Source organism: Sorex araneus, chromosome 9 (assembly GCF_027595985.1).
Source record: "Sorex araneus isolate mSorAra2 chromosome 9, mSorAra2.pri, whole genome shotgun sequence".
Taxonomy (NCBI): domain Eukaryota; kingdom Metazoa; phylum Chordata; class Mammalia; order Eulipotyphla; family Soricidae; genus Sorex; species Sorex araneus.
In genome coordinates this window covers 18,893,601-18,915,214 of record NC_073310.1, presented here as the reverse complement: position 1 = coordinate 18,915,214, position 21,614 = coordinate 18,893,601, and the positions used below count along the sequence as shown (strand labels likewise).

General features: G+C 42.3%; 1 protein-coding gene across 7 annotated transcripts in view; it reads left to right on the top strand.

The window, feature by feature from the left end:
• Positions 1-21,614, top strand: part of EIF4ENIF1 (eukaryotic translation initiation factor 4E nuclear import factor 1) — a 59,350-nt gene that overhangs the window by 3,696 nt on the left and 34,040 nt on the right. The window lies entirely within an intron of this gene.

Below are 21,614 nucleotides of genomic sequence, written 5' to 3'. Positions count from 1 at the left end.
GAATGATCTCATGGCAGCACTGGGTGTGTCCCTGGAGTCCCCTAACCCTCAGGAGCACCAGATCTGAGCAGCTGCAGCATCTCTCACATTGGCCACTGGCCCCATTGACGAAGATCACAGGGAGAGGCCCCCTGGTTGCCTCAGCACTGCTTCAGACATTCACATCAAAAAAGGCCCTGAAATCAATACACATCAAAAAAGGTGTTAATAAGACCAAAGAAATGGCTCAGTGGGCTGTGTGCATTCTCTGCACCACATGGTCCTCTTAGCACTGCTGAGTGTTTTTAGGTTAACGATGATGGGACTTAGAGCTGTTGGTCTGTTCTACCAAAATTAGGTGGCAATCGGTATACTTTATATTCCATTCAAGAGAGAACAGTGTTAGTGTAGGGATTGTTTTTAGGTAGTATTAGGGTACTACTTTCATTATATGTTTCTAATATCCTAGTAATTGTAGAATTTGAGGTCAACTAAGCTTTTTAACTTTTGAAGAAAGTGTGAAACCTGAATTCTTAGTATTATAACGAATGGCCCTTAGTTCTACAAGTAGAATAATACTAAAATAGTTGAGCCATCCTGGTATCTTTTGATATCCTAAGATCGAACCTTTATGTTTTGGTCTTTGGGTTATACACAGCAGTGTTCAGAGGTTACACCTGGCTCTGCACTCAGGAATCACTTCTGGTAGTGCTCAGGGAACCAAATGGGATGCTGAGGATCGAACCTAGGCTGTCTGCATGCAAGGCCTTACCCACTGTACTATGAGATCAGACTATTGGAATAAAGCATCTGTTTTATTCCAGTGAAGTTTCTGCCACTTCAAGTTCATGAACTAGAATTTTCTGCTCTTTACCCCCACCTTTTTTTTTGGCTTTTGGACCACACCTAGCAAGGTAAATGCCATACCCAGTGTACTGTTTCTCAGGTGTCCAGAAATATATTTTAAAGTAATCTTATTTCTTTGGACACACACCTAGCACTACAGGGGGTGGGAAAGTCTGCTCCTTGCCTGTGGGTCTCTCCTGGTAGTGCCTGAGTGACTGTGGTTGTAAAAATAATAATAATAATAATAATAATAATCACAATAAGGCCTGATGAGAAAACTTGTCAACATTTAACTCCTTAATTCAGTATTAGTTATTTCATGGGATAACTTTAATGCTATTTAAAGTTGAGGGATTTTTTTTCCCCAGAGAAGGTGGACAAATTTAGATGTTCAGTTCAAGTGCCTTCAGGTTAACATACCAGTGTGTGTCTCTGTAGTAGGATACCCTAAGTCTAGCTTGTGAAGTATAGGTATGTCAGGGATCAGCTTGAAATTGAGGGGCTTTTTGTTTTGATGCTTTGTTAGGGATTGAATTCAGGGCTTCAGATATAAAAGGCATTTGCTCTTCTAATGAACCACATTCTCCAAAATTGAAAGATTCTTATCAGCTCCCAGGTGTGCCCTAAATCTTCCTTGGAAAACTTGATATATGGTGTTAATGAAATCAAACAACTCAGATGTTCAGTTCTCAGAGTTCAGCTGGTATCCATTATGCTTCCATCAATGTTTAAGGTACTAAAATTAGAGGCACACTGGCTACTTTTAGGCCTACTCCCTAAGCTTCTGAAATGACTAATTAGAATAGTTATAATTGGGCTTACCATATGCACCTGTCATCCTGGAGGGGGGTCTTGAATCCTTAATTTATTTTTCTTTTATGGAGGGACAGAGAGGAGGGGGCTAGGGCAGGGCCAGAAGGATGGAGAAGGGAGGGAGAGAGGGCAGACAAAAGCCCAGCACGAAGGTCCCTTAATTTGTAAATTCCTTCAAGCCCATTTTTCAGGGTGAGATAAGCCTAATGGTTCTGTTCTGGTAATAATTATTTTTTTAATTTTGTGTTATACCTTGTGATGTTCAGGGCTTACTCCTGGCTTTGCCCTTAGGAATCACTTCTGGCAGACTCAGGGTCTATTGGAATGTGGGGATTAACCCAGGTTGCCTGTGTGCAAGGCAAACACCTACATGTTATAACTATCGCTCTGACCCTGGTAATATTTAGATGGTCATTTATAAGGTGATTGGATTAGTTGACAGACTTAAGAGGTGATAAAATATAGTCTCATTTTTATTTTTTGCTTTTTGGGTCACACCCAGCGATGCTCAGGAGTTGCTCCTGGTTTTGCACTCAGGAACTACCCCTGGCGGTGCTCGGGTGACCATATGGGATGCTAGGAATCGAACCCGGGTTGGCCGAGTGCAAGGCAAACGCCCTACCTGCTGTGCTATCCCTCCAGCCCCAGTCTCATTTTTAAATCAAGAATTGTGGGGCCGGAGGGATAGCACAGCGGGTAGGGCATTTGCCTTGCACAAAGCTGACCTGGATTTAATCCCCGGCATCCCATATGGTAGGGAAAAAAACAAAACTGATACCCATCCCCCAAGCACCACCAGGAGTAATTCCTGAATGTAGAGCCAGGAGTAACCCCTGAGCAACGCTGGGTGTGACCCAAAAACCAAAAGAAAAAAAAAATTGCACCTGTCCTGCACCTGTCATCCAGGGATCTTGAATGAACCCTTATCTGTCATCCGGGGGTTTGGACCATTTATTTATTTATTTATTATGGAGAAACAGAGAGGCAGGGACAAAGATAGTACAGTGGGTATGGCATTTGTCTTGCGTAAACCTGACCAAAGTTCGATCCCTGATATCCCATGTGGCCCCCTGAGCTCTGGAGTAAGCCCTGATCATCAGCTGGTGTGGCCAAAAAATATAACAAAACAAAAATCAAGGATAAAGTAGCTTAGATCAGTGGTTTTCAGCCCTTTAGCGCCTGTGGACCACAGCTGAAAGCTTGGTTCCCAATGTGGTACCTAAACTAGAATTTAGTATTATCTGGTAACTTGCCGGAAATAGAAAATCTCAGGTCCTGGCAGGAATTAAAGTATAGGGATTAGGGTGCATACTGCCGGGGCCCTGGCTGTAGACCACCAGTGTGGTTGGTTAGCGATCCTGATTCCCTGAGTACCACTTAAGAGGCACCCCCTCCCACTCAAAAGAGAGAAAAAACCAAAACAAAACTGAGACCCAGCTTGAAGGTAATTTAATTAGAAACTCTAGAAGTAGAATCCAGACTTTTAGAGTTCTTTAGGGAATTCTGATTGAAGTTTGAGGACTCTTGGTTAGGAAATAGGAAGCAAGGAAAATCTTTAAGACACAGATTTTACCTTCATCAAGGTTCTTATATGCAAGTTACTGAGTACTACTATTAGTGATTCTACCTTCTACATGAATTCCAAAGTAGAGGTCATACCATTAAGATTTTTTTCATTAAACTGATTTTTGTGTGTGTGAAGCAAGATAGGTCTAATCGAAATGTATTTAGAGAGATTGAGGGTAGAGAAAGAGAACACAAGCTTCTCCAGAGTAAAGGTAGGCAAGGATAAGTGTTTAAGGGAGAACATAGGCTTGAAGACAAACCAACAAACAGACTTTCTTAGGTCACCTATTTTGAGCTGCTACCACAAACTCCTTAAATACTGTCACTTGCTATTTGGGCTGGGAATAAAAGCAGAGGACATTGAACCTATTATTGACAAATACTAATTTTTGAACAGTTAGATGTTGAATTATATGAGCTTAATGCACTTCGTTAACTTCTTACAAATTGGCATTTTTTCGTTCCCACTGTATTTGGGGAGACTTTTTTACAATTTATTTTGAGTTTGGGGGCCACATCCAGTGTACTCGGGGACTGTTTATGGCCTGGCTCTGTGCTCAGGAGTGATCCTTGGCATTACTTAGGACACCATATGCAATACTAAGCGTCAGATGAGTTGGCTGTATTGCAAGGCAAGTGCTTTAATTTTTGTCCCCTCTCTCTCTCTCTGGCCATTTAGGGAAATTTTTTTTCAAGAGTGGGTTTAGGCCGTACATAGCAGTACTTAGGACTTAATCCTAGCTCTGTGCTCAAGAATCAGTCCTGGTGGTGCTAGGAGACCATCAGTAGTGCCAGGGTTAGCAGTGTGCAAGGCAAGTGCCTTACCCCCCTTATATTTTCTCTCCAGTCCCTCTAATTTTTAAAGGCACATCCTGATTTAGAACTTGGGCCACTTGTCACCGTGATTTATTTTGGGGTGGTTTTGTTGGGGGTAGAGGTGGACTCAATTTAAAACCATTGGAGTAATCCTTCTAGTCTTCTCAGAATCTGTTACAAGACTTGAAGAAAAACCTCTGAGAGTAGAATAATTGATAACTTATTCCTTTTTATTGTTTTGTTTTTTGGGTCACAGGCAGTGCACAGGCTTATTTCTGTCTCTCAGGGTCTCGCCTGGCAGTGCTCAGGGGACCATATAGGATGCCTGCCTTGGAGCATACCTCATTCTGCCATATGCGAGGCAAATACCCTATCCACTGTACTGTTGCTTGGCCCCTAGAGTGACTGACTTCAATCCTGAATTAAAATCAGTTAGATTGTCAAAAATACACACTTAATAACTTTTCATTTTGGGGCCACATCCAGCGATGCTCAAGGGTTACTCCTGGCTCTGCACTCAGGAATTACTCCTGGCAGAGGTCAGGGGACTATATGAAATACTAGGGATTGCACCCAGGTTGACCATGTGCAAGATAAGCGTCCTCCCCACCATACTATCCAACTCCACACATTTAATAACTTTAGTGGGGTTTTGTCTGTGTATAAAGTAAGATAGATTTTATTGAGCAAAAGTTGCTTAAAAAGATGTGAGATGTGAGAGGAGAAAAAGGAGAAGTGTGTTCAAGATAGAATTCAGGGGGCTGGAGCAATAATAGAGTGGGTAGGGTATTTGCCTACACATGGTCAACCCGGGTTTGATTCCCAGCATCCCATATCATCTCCCGAAAACCGCCAGGAGTAATTCCTGAGTGCAGAGCCAGGATTAACCCCTGTGCATCGCCGGGTATGACCCAGAGAGAGAGAGAAAGAGAAAGAATTCAGACCGAAAGAAAGAGAAAGAAAGGAAGGAAGAAAGAAAGAATTCAGGCTTTTCCAGAGTACAAATAACTAAAGAAACAGACAAGTTGGGGCTGGAGTAATAGGACAGAGGGGAGAGTGTTAGCCTTGTATGCAGGCAAGCCTGGTTCAATTCCTAGCATCATATATGGTCCCCCGAGCACTGCCAGGAGTAATTCCTGAATGCAGAGCCAGGAATAACTCCTGAGCATCACTGAATATGACCCAACAAGCCAAACAGTAAAAATAAAATTGTTTACGTTAAAAAAATAGAAGAGGGGGGCTGGAGCAATAGCACAGCGGGTAGGGCGTTTGCCTTGCACGCGGCCGACCCGGGTTCGATTCCCAGCATCCTGTATGGTCCCTGAGCACCGCCAGGAGTAATTCCTGAGTGCATATGCCAGGAGTAACACCTGTGCATTGCCAGGTGTGACCCAAAAAGCGCAAAAAAAAAAAAAAAAATAGAAGAGGGGCTGGAGCGATAGCACAGTGGGTAGCCTTGCACGAGGCCGACCCGGGTTTGATTCCCAGCATCCCATATGGTCTCCTGAGCATCACCAGGAATAATTCCTGAGTGCATAAGCCAGGAGTAACCCCTGAGCATTTCCGGATGTGACCCAAAAAGCAAAAATAAATAAATAAAAATTAAAAAAATAGACAAGCAAATTAGATACATGTTTAAGGGAGAACACAGGCTTGAAGATCCACTCTAGTAGGTTTTTGTTTGTTTGTTTGTTTTTTTGCTTTTTGGGTCACACCCAGCGATGCTCAGGAGTTGCTCCTGGTTTTGCACTCAGGAACTACCCCTGGCGGTGCTCGGGTGACCATATGGGATGCTGGGAATCGAACCCGGGTTGGCCGAGTGCAAGGCAAACGCCCTACCCGCTGTGCTATCGCTCCAGCCCCACTAGTAGGTATTTTTAATAGACTGATATGAGCAGTAACTTATTTGTCTGAAGGTGACTGACAGCAATGACTAAATAAGTCATGCTGCTAATTTACCTCTAAAGGTTAGTTTAGCACAGAAATACCTTTTTTCTTGAAATGACGAGAGAGAAAAAAGACAGTGAAATGTTTAGTGAACAGTAACTTCTAAGAGCTGACAGTTTTGTGACAATTTGCTACAATCTTCATTAGCTATAATAAACATAAAGGGCTAGAGAGATAGTACCGAGGGTTAGGCACTTCCCTGGTATGTCGCCTATCTGGCTATTTCCCTGAGCACCACCACATGTGACCCAAAACAAAAAAAGTTTAAAAAGTGATGTTTTTGAAAGGCATTCATAACATACCACTTTTTTTTTCATACACGTTACGAAAAATCATTATACAGCCAGGGTTTCAGCTAATGTCCAGAGAACCTAGATAACCGGACATTCTTGGTAACAACGCCATAGATTGTATCTCTGGCTGCTCGCTCTTTTTTTTTTTTTCTTTTTGGGTCACACCTGGCAATACACAGGGGTCACTCCTGGCTCATGCACTCAGGAATCACCCCTGGCGGTGCTCAGGGGACCATATGGGATGCTGGGATTCGAACCTGGGTTGGCTGTGTGCAAGGCAAACACCCTACCCGCTGTGCTGTTGCTCCAGCCCCCAGCTGGCTGCTCGCTCTTACGTGTCCCAATTCTGAATTGTTTTTGGAAAGTTGTGATTTTGAACTATTGTATGAGTGTTTTCTCCTGCTTTCGCCTAGGTTGGGGGAACTTGTACTAGGTAAAAAGCCGTTCATGTCACCGTAGGGTCTTTAGCACAGACTTTGCAGAAGAGGCCTGAGTCAGATAAGGGTATCAGAAGAGGAGATGCAGGGTGCAGGGAAAGCTTGCCTAAGGAAATGGCATTTTAGCTCAGGGTTTCCAGTGGTTCCACAGACAGGGACAAACCCAAGACAGGAACGGGGGTTGCTAGAGGGGGTGTTGTACCTTCTCTTCACTCAAGAGAAGCCATGGAGAGGAGAGGGTATGGTGCTATTAAGTCCCAGTGACTGATACAGAATCTCCATTCAGTTTTCAGCTTATTTTCTGGCTGTGGGCCAGTTAGATTCTCTGAATACCTTCTTTCCCTCTATAAAATGCAGGTAGAAATAGTGTCTATCTTGTAGAAATTTTGTGAGGAATAAATGAGAAAGTACTTGGCAAGTACTTACAGAAAAGTGACTGGTACCCTATAAAATGCCTATCTAATAAGGACAAGGACGGTGCTAAAGACATCTCCTTTAAATAGCAATGTTAGATCAAGGTACTTATTTTCTGAAAGTCACAGTTATCGCCATTATAATATGAAACTAGAAAATCCTACTAAAGATGAAATATCACTACCCTAAGGAGGATTTAAGTTTTCTGCTAGTATATGCCTGCTTATTACTGTTTTACCTTGCTTTTATCCGTTGTAGAAATGCATTTAAAGTTTTTTCCCTATTACCATTTTTCAGTTTCACAAAATTATTTTAATAAAAAGTCTTTGTGTTGGGGCCGGCTAGTACGGCGAGTAGGGTGTTTGCCTTGCACACAGCTGACCGGGTTCAGTCTTCAGTATCTCATGGTTCACAGAGCACCACCAGGAGTTCCTGAGTGCAGAGCCAGGAGTAACCCCCGAGCATTGCTGGTGTGACCCAAAAAGCAAAAAGTTAAAATTAAAATCTTCACATCAGATTAATTACATTTAGATGCTTGGATCAGCTAAGGTATTAAATCCTCCTTGTCTGCTTCGCAGGATCCTCACCAGCCTTTAACAGCAAACCTCATGGATGGGAAATGGTGGCATTTTCTCATGAACCCTCTATATTTAGTCCACTATTGCCTGGCTACCATCTGTGGATGCCCATGAAGACCTTTTTCCCTTTTGTTTTTTGGCCCATTACTCCCCTACCCCCAAGCCTCCCCCAAGCTGTGCTCAATGATCATTCTTGTGGGCTTCAGGAATCATTTCTGGTGCTGCAGATTGGTAAGCCATGTGCAAGGCAAGCACACTACCAGCTGTACTATTTCTTTGACCTGCAAGACCTATTTTTATTTTATTTTTTTATTTTTATTTTTTTTTTTAAATTTATTTATTTTTAATTAGAGAGTCACCGTGAGGGTACAGTTACAGATTTATACACTTTTGTGCTTATACTTCCCTCATACAAAGTTTGGGAACCCATCCCTTCACCAGTGCCCATTCTCCACCACCCGTAAACCCAGTGTCCCTCCCACCCTCCCCATGCAAGACCTATTTTTAAAAAATTTTAATCTGCTGCCTAGCGGTGCTCAGGGCCTACTCCTGGCTTTGTGCTCAGGAGTCATTCCTGGCAGTGCTCATGGGACCATGTGGTCCTGAGGATCAAAACTGTCTTGGCCAGGTGTTGTAGTGATCAAAACTGTCTTGGTGGGTAGGGCATTTGCCTTGTATGCGGCTGAGCCAGGTTCGATTCCTGGCCAGGAGTAACCCCTGTGCATTGCTGGGTGTGACCCAAAAAGCAAAAAAACAAAAACAAAAAACTGTCTTGACCATATGCATGGCAAGCACCTTACCTTTTCTCTGGCCCTTAAAATGTCTAAATCCTTTCCAAATAGTCCTTTGGCTATCAAATAAAATATCACGTCACTTTGGCAATTAATTGGGAGTCCAATAGGCCAAATGGAGGGATGTGAAAGATGAGGACTGGAAAAGATCTAAGATAGACCCAATCCAAATGGTGCTCCTGGGACATTGGTTTTCTTTGGAAAGGGCCAGACCCACACACAGTAATGTACCAGAACACTTCCAGAGTGCTTTGAATATTAACAGTGAAATAAAACGTGGGGCTTTCCTTTTTTTTAGTATTTGGGAGGGGGAAATTGGGCCACACACAGCAATATTCATGGGCTACTCCTTCCTGGCTCTGTGCTCAGCAGTTGCTCCTGGTGGTGTTCGGGGGATCATACACAGTGTCAGAGTCCAAATCAGAGTCTGTTGCATGTAAGGCAAGTGCCTTAACTCCTGTCCTCGCACCAGCCCCCCATTTTTTGTTGTTATTGTTTATCAGTGCTCACTATTTTAAAAGTTGAGTTCAGGAGAATCAGAAATAACTCATTGAACTGAGAGCATGCTTTATCTTTGGGAACTACATGGTCACCCCTTGTGGCCCCCAAACAAAAAATAAGCAGATAATAAAGACTGAAATTTTGAGATTTCAGCTCACAAAGGTAAATATCTTTTTATCTCCTTCTATAAATGATTTGGGTGAAATTCATTAAACATAGTAATGACATTAGAATGTATAACTATTTCATGATTTTGCAGTGATTTCCTAGAAATTGGGTGAGAATTTTTTTGGAGGTGGGGGAGGACAGGGCCTCACCAGCAATGCTCAGGAGACCATATGGGTTGTAGATATTGAACCTAGTTGTCTACTAGCAAGGCCAGCTCAGGCTCTCAAACTGGAGAACTTTAACCACTGTTTTGGGTTTATACTCAGATTCAATTGCGTTCTGCTTAAATACTGATCACTGGACCAGAGTGATAGTATAGCGGTTAGGGAGCTTGCCTTGCATGTGGCCTACCCAGGTTCAGTCCCCAGCACCATATATGGTCTCCCTGAGCACCACCAGGTGTGGCCCAAAATAGGGGGAAAAAATTACTGATCACTAAGAGTGTCCATATTTTTAATTTCAAAGTGAATTGGTTTAGGAGGTTTGAAAGAAAATTCTAAGAAAGGCCTACTGAATGTGTCCAGAGTGATAGTACAAGGAATTGGACACTAGACTTACATGTAGCTGTTTCAGTCCTGGGCACCCCAGAGTCCCCTGAGCACCGCCAGATGTGACCTGAAGGCTTAAAAAGAAAGAAAGGAAAGGCTGCTAAAGAGATATTACAGAGGGGTGGCACTTGCTTTGTTTTGCATGTGGCCAATCCTGAATCTGATAACACACGGTCCTCAGGTACCACTATGAGTGATCCCTGAGCATTGCTGCTGTGCTCCAAAAACCCAAAAAAGAAGGAAGGAAGGAGGGGGAAAACTGTTAAGAGCCAGGAACCAGGGATGTGGCTCAGGGGTAAAGAATTTTCCTAGCATGTGTTAGACTCTGGGCTTGGTTCCTAACACTGGGGCAGGGGGCAGGGAGTGTTCATACTTCCCTGCATGTGACTCAGGCAATTAATTGTGCAGGCTCAGGTTTTAGCAACTGTGCAAAAAGTAAGGACTCAGTTACAGTGCCTGAAATTAAAAACAAAGCAATAAAAAGATAGAACTCAGAATTAACTCTTTTCTTATCCAGATGCTAATTTTACTAAAATTTTCCATGATCTGTGTTCCTGTGGGTGTTTGGACTACAAAAGTGTAATCTCACATTCTCTACTGAAATACCTAAAGGGAGGGAAACATACCCATCTCAGGGTTGGCACTTAGCAAGGATTTTGTCTTTAGCCAAAGTTGAAGGCTTTCTTTGAAAAAATTCCAAAACGGGGTTACTGTTAGTTCTCTTGGTGAGACGAGAAATTCAAAACGTTTATCTGAAGAAGGTGGATAGCTATTGGGGTAGATGATCCAAGTGGCACCTGTTTGTGTGACATACTAAAACTGGCGCACAGGAAATGTCCTGTGCATTTTGAGGAAAGAGTAAAGTTTGTGTCAGCTTAGCTGATGGTTTCCTTTCTACCTCACCTAAGTGGGAGAATCTTTTTGGGCTGATACACCATCGTATGCCATCATATATTTTAGGATGTTGCTGTAAAATAACAGACTTAACTTTCCAGTCTTAATGAGGATCTTCCTCATTTCCCCCTAAACTCCAGGTGTATGTTGGGCCACATTTTGAGAAACATAATCCATTTAAAGCACTATTTCTTAGCTTCTTTAAGGTCCATTGGAGATCTTCTGAAGGTATGAGTACTCCCTGCTGACATTGCACAAGTGCATAAGTAGTAGATATGGCTTCAGGGGTCTTATACTCCTTGAGCCCTTAAAACTGGTTTAAGCAGTCCAGCTCTCAACCACAGTAAGTATAGTTTTGCCTAGATATGTAAAGCTTTTTATAATTCAAGAATTGTTTTGTTGTCCCAGTTCTCAGCCTTCCAATGAAGAAAATGGCTCTTCATCCTTTGTAGACAGGTGTACTTTGGTCAAAGGTACTGCTGAGCTAATAAATTCTAGTGTATAACTGCCTCACTGGTCTACCTTGTGCTTTATCAGATTTGTCAAGTTTCTAGAGTCAATCATTTGAGTGTTTGTTCACATCTTATTTCATATGCCAGGCATATGAAACCAACAATAGCAAAATACTAGAACTATATAGGAGGGAAGTAAGCTTTTTATCGACCTCAAACTCAGCGCTCAGAGGCTACTCCCAACTAGGGCCTCTTCAGTGGCAAGGATCTAACTCTGGCCTTCTGCATGCAACACTGTGCTCAGCCCATTGAGCTATCTCTGGTCCAAGTTGGAATTTTTTTTTTTTTTTTACCAACTTAAGTGACGCTTTTACGTGAGAGTAGCTGATATCTGTCAGTATATAATAAAGAGCAGTAAATCTCTAAGAAGAGAAACAAAATAAGCTTGCAACTGAACCTCTTGCCTTTATTTACTTTTTGTTTGTTTTGTTTTGGGAGCCACATCCAGCTGTGCTCAGAACTTCTGGCTCTGCTCAGATATCAATCCTAGCAGTGCTCAGAGGACCACATGTGTGCTAGGGATTGAACCCAGGTTAGCCATGTGAAGAGTAATCACCTTAACCCCTGTCCTATCTCTCTGGCTCACTAATTTATTGCTTAGAAGGTGTTTTTTTTTTTAATTGTAATGTTATTCACCCTTTTTTTTGAAGTGTAACATTCAGTGGTTTTTAGGAAATTCAGTTTTCAACCATCAACTGTAGAATATGTCCATCACTCCAAACAAATATGGTACACTTTAATAGTACCCATTCATTTTCCTTGAAACTATTCTTTGTGTCACTGGGCTTTGCTATTCTGAATTATGACAAAGTATCATAAAGGTTTAGGGAGATGAATCATGAATCTAAAGGCTGGACTGCATGCTCAGGGCCCCAGGGTCAATCCCCAGCGTCATTGTCCTCTCTAACACCAGAAGGCATAATCCTGGTAGTCCCTGGCACTGCAGTGGGGTCTCCACCCACCTTCCTTAAGGGGGAAAAAAAAAGTATAATATGTGATCTGTTGCATATGGCTTCGTAAGTGTTTCAAGGCTCATATGGTAGCATGCGTTGGTATTCTGTATCTTCTTATTGCCAAATAATACTCCGTTGTATGGAGTTTGCCAAGGATTGTTTCTAGTTTTATCTTTCATGAGTAATGCTGCTGTTAGCATTTGCTTATATGTTTCTGTGTGGATGTGTATTTGAATTCTCTGATACATACTGAGTAGTAGAATTGAGTCATAGCATAACTTGTTTAACTTATGATGAACTTCCACAGCAGTTATGCCCTTCTTCATTCCCATCAGCTGTGTCTGAGGGTTCCATTTTCCTCCACATTCTTGTCAGCACTTTGTTCTTTCCTCTCCTCTCTTTATTTATTTTCTCCTCCATATGTTATTTTTGTGATTGTCTGTTTGTATTTGGTTGAAGTGCTCTCAAGGCACTCTCCCCCTATTAGCCATTTTAGTGTCTAAAGCATCTTGTCTTTATGTTGTCTAATGCTGTTGAACATAATTTGTGTGTGTTGGCCATTTGTGTATCTTTGGAGAAAAAAACTGCTGAACTTTTTAAAGTGTTTTTAGATTGGTGTTGTCTTGTTTTTATGAGGCTGAAGAGATAGTACAGCAGGTTGCCTGCACACGGCTGGCCCAGGTTTGATCCCCTGCATCCCATATGGTTCCCTGAGTATTGCTGGGAGTAATCCCTGAGCATCACCAGATGTTGCCCCCAACCCCCACCAAAAAAAAAAATATCTGGATAGTAAACTCTTAGAGATCTATGGTTTGCAAAGTTTTCCTATTCTGTGGGTTGGCCTTTCATTTTCTTGATATTACATTGATGTTATAGAAAAGCTTCTAAAATTGAAGTCTAAATTTAACTTTTTTTCTTATATTACTTAGGTTTTGTGAAGTCGCTAAGAAACGTTGATTTCAGGGTCATGAAAAGTTATATACACATTTTCTTCTAGTTTTTTTTAGTTTTGCACTTATATTGAGCCATTTGATACATTTTGAGTTAATTTTTTTTTTCTTTTTGGGTTACACCTGGCAATGCACAGGGGGTACTTCTCTGGCTCATACTCAGGAATTACTCCTGGCAGTGCTCAGGGAACCGTATGGGATGCTGCGTGCAAGGCAAATGCCCTACCCTCTGTGTGAGTTAATTTTTCTACATGGTATTGAAGTAGAGATAAGCTTTATTATTTTGAGGGGCAGTGCCTGACATTGTTTGGGGCTTACTTCTGGCTCTGTGCCTAGGGATTACTCCTGGTAGGGTTCAGAGACAATATGGGGTGCCAGAGATTAAACTCAGGTCATGTGCATACAAGGCAAACACTATCCACTGTACTATTGGTACAGCCCCAAGATGAGCTTTATTTTTTCAGTTTTTACTTTTTTCTTGGTTTGGGGGCCACACCTGACAATGTTCAGGGTTCACTCTTGGCTCTATACTCAGGAATCATTCCTGGCGGTGGTGCTCCTGGGACAAAATGGGATTCTGGGGATTGAACTTGGGTCAACCGTGTTCAAGGCAAGCTTGGGTGTTGCTTCTGCATGCTGCTGACCGGTTCGATCTCTGGCATCCCATATGGTCCTCCAAGCACTGCTAAGAATAATTCCTGAGTAGACGGGCTGGAGAGATAGCACAGCGGGTAGGGTGTTTGCCTTGCACGTGGCCGACCCGGGTTCAAATCCCAGCATCCCATATGGTCCCCTGAGCACGGCCAGTGGTAATTCCTGAGTGCAGAGCCAGGAGTAACCCCTGTGCATCGCCAGGTGTGACCCAAAAAGCAAAAAAAAAAAAATAATAATAATAATTCCTGAGTAGAGAGCCAGCAGTAAACCCTGAGCACTACCATGTGTGGCCCCAAAACAAAATAATTTCAGTAAAGAAAGTTCAGGGGTGCAAATCGTCACACCCATGGTACTATTTCTCTCACCTCAAGCTTTACTTTTTTAAAACAATTTTGGATTTAAAGAAAAGCAGGTGGGGCTGGAGTGATAGCACAGCGGGTAGGGCGTTTGCCTTGCACGCGACCAACCCGGGTTCTAATCCCAGCATCCCATATGGTCCCCTGAGCACCGCCAGGGGTAATTCCTGAGTGAAGAGCCAGGAGTAACCCCTGTGCATCGCCGGGTGTGACCCAAAAACAAACAAACAGACAAAAAAAAACAAAGAAAAGCAGGGCCGGGCGAGAGAGGGCAACTGGAGACATTGGTGATGGGAAATATACACTGGTGAAGGGGCAGGTGTTGGAACATTGTATGACTGAAACTCAATCATAAACAACTTTGTAACTATCTCACAGTGATTCAATTAAAAATATTATAAATTAAGATATTAAAAAATTTTAAAGAGGAAAAACTGGGGCATAATGTTGTTAAATAACCCTCACTGGATTTTCCTTATTAACACATTGAAGATTTTTTCTTTCTGGTTTTTGGGCCACCCCTGTGGTGCTCAGGGGTTACACCTGGCTCTGCATTCAAGAATCAGTCATTCCTGCTGGGGCTTAGAGAGACCATATGGAGTGCCAGGGATTGAATGCCAGGGGTCAAACTGGGTTGGCTGCTGTGCTATCTCTCTGGCCCAAATTTCCTCATTAACATTTCATTTTAGTATGGAACATTCATATCCAAAATACAGTAACAGATATATACATACCTCTTGGAGAGCCTGGCAAGCTACCAAGAGTATCCCACCCACATGGGAGAGCCTGGCAAGCTACCCATGGCGTATTGGATATGCCAAAAAACAGTAACATTAGGTCTCATTCCCCTGACCCTGAAAGAGCCTCCAGTCATTGGGAAAGATGAGTAAGGAGAGGCTGCTAAAATCTCAGAACTGAGTGTAATAGAGACGTTACTGGTGCCCACTCGAGTAATTGATGAACAATGGGATGACAGTGACACAGTGATGAAACATTTCTTACAACAATGTTTACACAATGTTACTAGAGTACACTCTTTTATTCACATTTCCTTTTTTTTTTTTTTGGCTCTTCTGGGTCACACCTGGCAATGCTCAGGGGTTACTCCTGGCTCTGCACTCAGGAATCACTCTTCGTAGTGTTTGGGGGACCATATGGGATGCCAGGGACTGAACCCAGGTTGGTCGCATGCAAGGCAAACACCCTACCCCTTGTGCTATGGCCCCTGCCCCCTCACATTTCCTCTTAAACTAAAGCCCTTTTTCTATCTTTTTAAAAATTCATATAAAATACCCTATCACAGTTGTCATCTCCCTAATCCCATTTTTTCAGAAGAATTTTGTTACCTTTATTAAAACTTCTTTTTCTTTTTTTATTTTGTTTTGGGGTATATTAACCATCTTCCCCATCTATTTCTAAATAAAATATTAAGAGTTTTAGCCAACAGTTACAGTGGTAGTTGAGAACACTACCACCACTTGGGCCCTCTATTATCCTTTGGAATTTAAATACAAAATGCATTGCTAGGAGTGACTCCACAGCTGCTCAAGAACTTCTGGGGATGGGGCTGAAGAGATAGTACTGTGTTCAAGTGCTTGCCTTGCTTGAGGAAGACCTGGTTTCAATCTCTGGCACCATATGGTCCCCAGAGCACTGCTAGGAGCAATAAGCACAGAACTGGGAGTAGCCACCACTGGGTGTGGCACAAAAACTGCTGGGAAGGAAGATGCTTGTTTTTAAAAAAGGTGTCATCCGATGCTTGTTTAGAAATGTGTGTATTGAGAATTTTTATGTATATAATGGATTGCACTTAATTTAATAGTATGCTCAGGTACTTAATTTGGCATTTGGTTTGTGTTGTTGCTTTTGTTTGGGGGCCACACATGGTGGTGCTGGCTCTGTACTCAGGAATTATTCCTAGCAGTGCTTGGAGGACCATATGGGATGCCAGAGATCGAACCAGTCAGCAGCATGCAAGGCAAGCACCCCACCTGCTGTGCTGTCACTCCAGCCTTGATTTGGAGAGAATAAGGAAATGTGTTATAAATGCTGGATTACTTTTCTTTTGCTTTTTTTGGGTCACACCAGCAATGCACAGGGGTTACCCCTGGCTTTGCACTCAGAAATTACTCCTGGCGGTGCTTGGGGGACCGTATGGGATGCTGGGAATCGAACCCGGGTCGGCCACATGCAAGGCAAACACCCTACCCTGCTGTGCTATTTCTCCAGTCCCGCTGGGTTACTTCTAATGGCAGAAAATTGTTTTGTAATATTCTATGTTGAATGTTTAGGTATTTGTAGTGTGTATATGGTCCTTTCTGTTTGTACTGAAAATGCTTTAAATCTAGCACTGGCCTATTCTCTGCCAAATTTTATCATCCCTGCAGCCCTGATGCCATTTTCCCTATATATTTCACTGGACTCCATTTGCAGGAGGGTGAGGGGGAGCTTTGTTTGGGCCATACCAGAATGTGCTCAGGGGTGCAGATAATTCACAGAAAAAAATTTTACAAATTTTTTCAAATGTTCCAGTATTTGGATTTTTTTTTTTGGACTTCTATTTTTTTTCAGATATCTACCCAATTAATAAGATGTAATTCCTAAATAAATGCAAATGCTTTTGCAGTATTTGGATTTTAAAACTAAAATGTCATCTGGTTCTCTGGTATTTTGCAATCATGGAAGAAAGCAGTTCAATGATTCAGGTCTCTGAGGACACTGAGTTCATGGTATTTATGTGCAGTGATTCCTACAGTTTGAGAGACTTTGTTGTGGGAAATATCTAAATGCATATAAAAAGGAAGCAGTGGATTTTGTGTAAATTCTAGCATATGATTATATACAAGTATGTAATATCTATTTATATGCATATAAGTGCATATCCTTTCTAGTTCTGCTGAAAGAACCTAGAAGCAAATGAGGAGTCAGTTCCCAGACCTTGGTTTCTTATTCCATTAGCCACTCAAAGTAACTAAAGTTTCTTAGGAAAAGGGTTGACTTCAGGACTATTAACAGGATGAGTGCAAGATAAGCTAGAAAGTAAAGAAGTGATGTTTTTTAAAAAATGCTGGGGGGCTGGAGGGATAGTATAGGAGGTAGAAGCTCTTGCCTTGCCAGTTTGATCCCTATCACCCAACATCGTCCCCTGGGCACCAGTGGATATGCACAGAACCAGAAGTAAACTCTGAGTACAGCCAGGTGTGGCCAAAAAAAAAAAAAAAAAAAGACAACATTTTAAAATGGTGGATCCTGTCAAAAGAACACAGAAGTTACCTTGAAGGAGGCTCCCACTAGCTAAATATGGTACAAAATAAAGGCATTAATGAGTTATAACCCATTGGAAAAATTAGGAATCTGTGTCCTGCCAATAATAAATAGGTACATAAGCAGGGGATATGAGAGGGTTTATCCTTATAGTGTAATAGGTACATAATAGAGAGCAGGCCGGGAATGTAGCTCAGAAGTTTAGCTGTTGCCTTGCATGTATGAGGCGTTGGGTATGGTAGTCAGCACTGCAAGATTAAATATCAAGAGTAAATTAGAGTTAAAAACCAAGATTGGTTAACAGTACTCCTACATTTAAAAAAAAATCAAGATTGGCGTGGGCAGGAATCATTCAGTGGATAAATTGAGGCAAAAATTGTGTATGGGGGGGGGGTGTGTTTGGGCCATACCAGAATGAGCTCAGGGTGCAGTGGCACTAAATCCAGGGCTCCTATATGCCAAACATGTATTTAATTTGTGATGGATGATACATTAATTACAAGTAGGATAGTAGCAACTAAACCATACAAATACCAGAGAGCATCACTTAATAATACAGGGCATGTGGCATCCAGGTGATGTTTTGAGAACACAACATTTCTTTTTCTCTTTTTATAATGAATTAATTTTATTTTTTACAAAGCTGTTCACAATTGGGTTTCAGTGTTCCGAGAACACAACATTTCTTGGTTAGAATTCTGCTTGGCCTCAGTCTTATCATGAGGAAACATCAGTTAAGCCCAACATAGAGGGCCAGAGAGCAGTGGATAAGGTGCTTGCCTGGCATCCCTTGTGGTCCCCTGAGACCAGCCAGGAGTGATTCCTGAGCACCACCAGGACTGTGACCCAAAAAACGAGAGGGGGAAAAAGGGGATGATGATGCACAACACATGCACATAAGCTCAGTGTGGATAATATTTCATTTTTTATATTCAAAATATTTTTGTTTTGTTTGGGGGCTGCACCCAGTAGTACTCAGGGCTTACTCCTGGCTCTGCACTCAGAAATCACTCCTGGCGGTACTTGGGGGAACCATATGGGATGCCGGGGATTGAACCCAGTTTTGCTGCATGCAAGCCAAATGCCATACTTGCTGTACTATCTCTCCGGCCCCAATGAATAATTTTTTTAAATATGCACTATAGACTTTAGAAATGTTAGTTTCATAAAAGCCAAAAGTTAAGAATATTCTAGGTTAGAGACCAAAGAGATAGGACAGTATCTAGCTGTAGATTGACTCCTATGAATATAAAGGACCTTATTGAGGGCCTGGGAATAGTGCAGTGGTAAAATACCTGCCTCGAATTCAACAATGCCTCCAGGTGACAAGTGTGATACAGACCCCCCTCTTATTTTTTTTGGCGACACACCCAGTGATGCTCAGGGGTTACTCCTGGCTCTGCACTAAGGAATCATGCCTGGCAGTTCTGGGGGACCAAATGGGATGCCGGGGATCAAATCCAGGTCAACCATGTGGAAGGCACGCACCCTCCCCACTGTACTATTGCTCTGGCCCAACACCTATTGCTTTTTAGGATTCTCAGTGCTACAGCAAAATGTGCAATCTCTGGCACAGCACAGCCAGATTGTGCAAGTACCATAACTGAAGTTGGAGGCCTCTGGTCATTGCAACAATCACCGCAAAGGGAAGGGGAATTTTTTTTTTAAAAAAAAAGATGTTTGGGACTGGGGAGTTAGGTCAAATGATACAGCAAACACTTAGCATGTGTGTTTGGTAACACCTTAGTACCATGTATCTCCTCCTCACCCCCCCCCCAGCACTACTCGGTGTGAACCCTGTTGGGGTGGTTTTAGGATACACCCAGGTGTGTTCAGGTCTTCATTCTGACTGTGAGCTCAGGGATCACTCCTGGTGGGGCTCAGTGTGCTGGTTCCGGTGATTGAATCTGGGTCTACCATGTATGTGTAAGACAAGTACCTTATTTTATATACTGTTGCTCCAGCCTCTATTTAAAAATAGTTTTTAGGGGGCTGGAACAATAGCACAGCGGCTAGGGCATTTGCCTTGCACGGGGCTGACCTGGGTTCAATTCCCAGCATCCTATATGGTCCCCTGAGTACTGCCAGGGGTGATTCCTGAGTGCAGAGCCAGGAGTAACCCCTGTGCATTGCCGGGTGTGACCCCCCCAAAAAAAAGTTTTTAATAAAGGAGTCAGAAAGGTAGTACGACTGGTAGGAACTTGTCTTGCACACAGCCTAATGTGTGGGTGCTCTCAGTTCAGCCATAAAGCAAAAGTATGAAGATTCCTCAATAGAAAATAGAAATGCCATATGATTCAGCTAATCCTCTTCTGTGTATTTATCCAAAGAGTATAGCTGTCATCCCCATTGCTCATCGATTTGTTTGAGCGGGCACCAGTAATATCTCTCATTGTGAGATTTATTATTACTGCCTTTGGCATATTGAATATATATCTGCCGTGCGGGCACGATACTCTCGGTAGCTTGCCGGGCTCTCCGAGAGAGGTGGAGGAATCGAACACGGCTTGGCCGAGTGAAAGGTGAACACCCTACCACTGTGCTATCCCTCCAGCCCATCCAAAGAGTATAAAGCCTTTTTTTTTTTTCCTTTTTGGATCATACCCCATACCCAGCGATGCTCAAAGGTTACTCCTGGCTCTGCACTAAGAAATTACTCCTAGTGGTGCACAGAGGGATCATATGGGATGCTAGGGATTGAACCTGGGTGGCCTGCATGCAAGGCAAATGCCCTTCCCACTGTACTATCACTCCAGCCCCAGTACAAAACCTTTTGAAGAGATATATGCACTTCTGTGTTCGTGGCATTAGTTTTCAGTAGCCAAGAGTTTGAAATTAAGAGATAGAAGTATAATTAAGATATGGAATATAGAAATAATAGAATATTATTCATCTATGAAAAAATTTGCAACCTGATATTTACAACAAGAAGGATAGATCTAGTAAGGAGATGTTATACTGAATGATAAGGGAAGGGAGGGGAGGAAGACAAAAGCTGAGCTATTATTCATAGTTAGATAAATATAAAGATGAAAGCAAACTAGAAGAAATAGTGGTTACTAGAAGGAACGGGTTGAGTTAAAAGAGGCTTTTGATGATAAGCAAATCTGTATATGTGGTATATATAGGGCTGAATACCTGAAATCTGTAAAATATTATAAGCCAATGTTGCTTGAGTAAAAACTTTATAAAACCTGATAGCTCTTTTCAACTCAGTTATACAGAAGTAAGCTCTTGTACCCTAACACACTTGTATGTACTAGGTTTGTTTCTCTCCTATAACTTGGAATTGATAATGGCCAAGGACAGTCCTTAAGAAGATGGGAGTCATTTTATGTAGATCTTAATTATTACTTCAGGGAACCAGGAAGAAAGACTGTAAAACAATGTTTTCACTTGGGCCAGAGAGAGTGCAAAGAGGAAAGCACTTGCCGTGCACGTGGACACCCCGAGTTGGAGCTTCACAACCCTGGATGGCTTTTCTAGCCCACCAGGAGTAAGCCTTGAGCATGGACATGTGTGTACCCAAAACAAAAACCAAAAACAAAAAAGTCTCCATTCAAATGAAATAGCACTAAAGCAGTTGGAGAAAGACTGTGGCAGGCAGTTTACTCTTTAAATGATTCAGAAAAAATGTTAGAAGTAGACCCCAAACATTCAAGTTAATAGGGGAAATATTAACTGTCAGTCAAACTAACTGATGTATGATGGGTGTTTGGTGTATTTTATTTTTTGCTACTTGGTAACATTAAAAAATTATACCTGTTGGAGATTTATCCTCTAAAGCTTTATTTGAGAGTGGTAAGATACTGAAGGTTTTATGTAAGTCTAAACTTCTCTGCCTTGATGACCTTTTATTGTTGTGGAATTAATATTATTGAACTGACTTATGAGAGTGTCTTATAGATTTGCAATTGAAGTTATTCTGCTCATGCTTCTTGTAAATACTTGGCTCTGGTTACAGTTTTTGGTTTTTTCTTTGTTCCTGTTTTTGGACCATACCTGGCTGTGCTAAGGACTTACTCTTGGCTCTGTGTTCCGTGAGCGCTCAATAGGGGTACTCAAGGAGCGTATTTGGTGCTGGGGATGGAACCTGGGCGTGCAAGGCAAGCACTTTACCTGCTGTACTCTTTTCAGCCCCACATAGTTATATTTTAATTTTGTTTTTGAGCCATACCTGGCAGTGCTCAGGGGCTATTTCTGGTTTTATGTTGGGGGGGGGGACATCTCCTCGTGGTGCTCGGAGAGCTATATGAGGTGCAAGGAATTTGAAACAGGGTTGGCTGCAAGATACAAGGTAAGCATCTTAACCTCTGTACACTCTCTCCAGCCCT